At 40.1% G+C, this 4,401-nt stretch overlaps 1 pseudogene; it reads right to left on the bottom strand.

Moving 5' to 3' along the window:
• Window positions 1–473: 473 nt before the first annotated feature.
• Window positions 474–3,379, bottom strand: LOC101648558 (annotated as a pseudogene).
• Window positions 3,380–4,401: the final 1,022 nt, after the last annotated feature.

Raw genomic sequence — 4,401 nt, 5'->3', positions numbered from 1 at the left:
AAATGTTTTGAGAATGATGAGGGCAATGAATGTACAAATGTGCTTTACACAATTGATGTATGGATTGTGATAAGAGTTGTATGAGCCCCTAATAAAATGGTTAAAAAAAAAAAAAGAACCAACTGTAAAGTCTAGAAATAAACCCATACACTTCTGGTTCTTTGATATGAACAAGGGTGCCAAGACAATTTAATGAGAAAAAAATAGCCATTTAAGCAAATGGTACTATAACAACTTGATATCCACATCCAAAAGCACGAAGTGCAAAAATTAAGTACAGATCAGGCATAAATGTAAGAGATGAAGGTGTGTTATCCTTTTCTTTTTTTTTAAAGTTTTCATTTTTAATGAAAATGACTTTGGAAAGAATGTAAATTTCTATGACACTAACACTAGTCTTTAGAGTCAGTTAGATAGGAATTATATCCATTCCATAATATGAGTGCCAACATCTTTATAGCCAATCATTTTTGTTACATGGCAAACAAAACCAAGTAAGCAACATCAAACAAAAGAGGCCCATAGCTTCAGATGAAGCAAATCCCAGGACAGCATCTGAAAATAGATTAACCGATGAGGCTGCCACATACTGTTCCAATATCAGCACCAGAACCAGCCACTTCTGTTGCAGCACCCGCACCAATAAATCTGGTAGTAGTTTCAATGTCTCTGCTGATTGCACTGGTCTGAAACTCCTTTCGGACTAGCGGTGATACACCAGCCCGAGCCCCATTAAACACTCCTGAGCTCTCTCCAGTCCTGGACTCTGGTCCATATACACTGATGCAGAAATTGGTCTGTGTACAACACTGGATCCAGCTCAGATCAGAGCAGGGGTACAGGTGAGCCTGGCGCTGGGGAACACCTGAAAAGTCTTTGGGGAGTCACAGCTAGAGGATTTGGATGGCAGAGGTTGTGGGCTCCTCTCCTGCTCCCTTGCTTGCTCCCGGGAAGCGTCCAAATCATTCCATTACCATTTCCTCTCCACCACCACCCCACCCCCGCCCCTGGTACCCTAGTCAAATCTAAAGGTGGACTACTAATCTAAAGTCTGAAGTTCAAATCCACTAGCTAGCTACTCCAAGGAAGAAAAATGAGGCTATATGTTCTTTTATTTAGTCTCCGACCTTCTATATAGGGTCATCAGAATTAAATTGATGGTGGTGGAGAATGAGATAAAACAAGTGTTACCACTGAGAGTACTTGTCTAAAGCCATCCACTAGAATCAGACACATGCTTAACCCCAAGGCATGTTTGGAATAAATCCACACACATATGAGCCAGAATCCTAGTAGCAATACCTGATTATGTTCATGTATGTATTTCACAAAATGGGCACAGGATTTGAATGCATTTTCCAAAAACAACATATATGAAAAGCTGCTCAATATCAGTCATCAGAGAATGGAGACCACAACCATTTCACACCCACAAGGATGGCTAAAATTAAAAAGATACAACAAAATATTAGTGAAGGCCTGGAGAAACTAGATGCCTCATCCTTTTCTGGTGGATATAAAATGGTGCAACCAGTTTGGACCACAGGTTGACAGTTCCTCAAAAAAGCCAAAGTGTGTGTGTGCGCGCGCGCGCATGTGTAGGGTAGTGGTGGTGGTGGTAAGGGACCACCAAATACCCATCAACTGATCGATGCATGCAGAGATAAATTTACAAAATGGGATATTACTAGAATGGGGGAAAAAAATAAAATGAGGTACTGATGTTGATATTCTGGATGAAACTTAAATACATTCTAAGGGAAAGAAACCAGCCCCCAAAGACGACAAGACTTCATTTCTATGAAAGATAGAGAATACATATACCCAGAGAAAGACAGAAGATTAGTGGTTACCAAATGACAGACTGGTTTCTTTTTGGAGTGAAGGTAAATATGTAAAGCTATAACCCACATGGAGAACAAAATAGCATTTAGCACTGGTGACTCATATAACTACAAATGTAAGTTCTGATTAGTCTCTTGTACTGAACAATGAATCAAATGGAAAAAAAGGTTGAGTACTTTTTTCCCCCCCAGAAGTACTTTCAAGCTTTAATACAAAGTGGTCACGACAGGAGCATCTTCATCAAAAGTGCACACTGAAAACGCCATTAGGCACTTGGCTATGTCATTTTACCTACTAGTCTTTTATACGTGGCAAATGATGTTTAGGCTTTTTCTACGAAATGTGCCCCCAAAGGCCAAGATGAAACAGACAGTAAATCAGAATACAATTTGTGTTATATTGGGGAAAAAATTTTAATGAAGTCTTTGAATCAAAGAATATAACTTCCTTACTAAAACATTGACAAAGTAATAATTTCTTTGCTAAACTGTTACTGAAGTCCTACATAGTTATTTCATTTCTCCCTCTTAGGCTATTTCATATTCCTATGATACCTCTTATTAGTCTTAGAGGTTTGGGTACGGCAAACAGCTTTTTAAATGTGATCTAATGGTAAACTAGATCAAAGTTTCTGTAGTAAGATATCAGCAAGATATCTGAAGACAGTTAGTTACCTGACACAACTTTAACTTGATTAAGTTCAGCTACCTCCTGCCTTGGGACTATTTGGTTGTACTACATACACACAGTGGAATGAATGTAAGGAGTATATTTGACACCAGCAAAACAATTAATACAAAACATTCCTTGAAAAGTCAGATGGGAGATATAGGTGGTGTGTTCTCAAAAACTCATGCTGTAAGTACCATGAAAAGTACTTCAGAAAAAGAGTTGGATAAATAACATGAGAATTATTTACATATTTTTTTCATCTTGGTAGTTCCCCTTCAGTGTTTTAAAAAGACAAGATGAGAAAGTATTAAACCCAGCATTTAGTAGTCACCTGAAAGTTAAAAATCAATTTGACATAATGCAGTCACAATGACAAGCATTCTACTAGTGAACATGGCATATGATGTTATATCAAAAGAAAAACAGTTTCCAGCTGCGTCATATGGAGCCCTCATGGCTTAGTACAGTGGTTCTCAACCTGGGGAGTTGAACGAACCTTTCACAGGGGTCGCCCAATTCAAAACAGTAGCAAATAATTATGAAGTAGCAACGAAAATAATTTTATGGTTGGGGAGGTCACCACAACATGAGGAACTGTATGACAGGGTCAGAGCATTAGGAAGGTTGAGAACCACTGGCGTAGTAGGTTATGTGTTGGGCTGTCAACTGGAAGGTCTGCAGTTCAAAACCGGCTGTTGCATGGGAGAAAGATGAGATTTTCTACACTTGTACAGTTAAAGTCTCAGAAACCCACAGGGGTGGTTCGACACTGCCCTTTAGAGTCGCTGAGTCAGAATCTACTAGAGGGCAATGAATGAACAGAGTCACTTTCTATAATTCTTCTCACTGTCTTCGAGTCCATGCCAACTCATTGCAACCCTAAAGGACAGGGTAAAACCGTCTCTGAGACTACAACTCTTTATGGAGTAGAAAGCCCTGTCTTTCTCCCTGAGAGCTACTGGTGGTTTCCCCACCAGTTTCTTAGTGGGAGAAAGATGATTTAGAAGGAGCCTTGGTTGGGGTTGTAGGTTAGGTATTGGGATGCTACCCACAAGGTCAGTAGTTCAAACCCACTAGCTTCTCCATGGAATAAAAATATGGCTTTCTGCTCCCATGAAGATGTAACGCTCTGGAAACCTACGGGGCAGTTCTACTCTGTGGTGCAGGGTCACTATGAGTTGGACTCAACTCAATGGCTCTGAGTTAGAATACAGGTAAGCAACTTAAAAGTTGAATGCAAAGGTTGGGTTAACTGAACTTTATCATCAATTTTAATGATCACTACACTTAGACACAGAGACAAAGGAGTAGAATCTAAAAAGGTAACATATCAAAGTCATAGGAAACTTTCATTCTGTACCCCTCTGAAGAGTAATTTAGTACAGTATTATAACAAACAGTAGTTCAAAATAAGTTTGTGAAAGATAGGCGCCCTGGACGCACCGTGGCTACGCATTGGGCTGCAATCCACAAGACAAGTGCTTCGAAACCACCAGCTGCCTTCTACAGAAGGCGGGTCTTTCTACTCCCATAAACAATCACTGTACCAGAAACTCAGTGTGTGTGTGTGTGTGTGTGTGCGCGTGTGTAGTTGGGGGGGGGGGCACAGTTCTACTCTGTCGTATAGGGTTGCAATGAGTCAGCACTGACTCGATGGCAGAAGGCAGTGAGTTTGGGTTTAGAAGAATGCCAATTAGGACAAAAATAAAGCAGAATGGATTTCAATTGGATCTGTTTACCCGATGAGAATCATTATCTGAAATGTCACAAGTAATTAAGTGGGATCTTTAGGTTGTTCTTGTTCGAAACCCAAATTCACTGCCATCTGTTGATTCTGACTCAGAGGGACCCTATGTAGGGTTCCAAGGCAGTAAATCTTTACAG

This window comes from Echinops telfairi, unplaced genomic scaffold (assembly GCF_000313985.2).
Source record: "Echinops telfairi isolate 266 unplaced genomic scaffold, ASM31398v2 ScPeMD7_31;HRSCAF=116, whole genome shotgun sequence".
Taxonomy (NCBI): Eukaryota; Metazoa; Chordata; class Mammalia; order Afrosoricida; family Tenrecidae; genus Echinops; species Echinops telfairi.
Note: the sequence above shows the minus strand (reverse complement) of the source record. Positions and strands in the feature narration are given on the sequence as shown.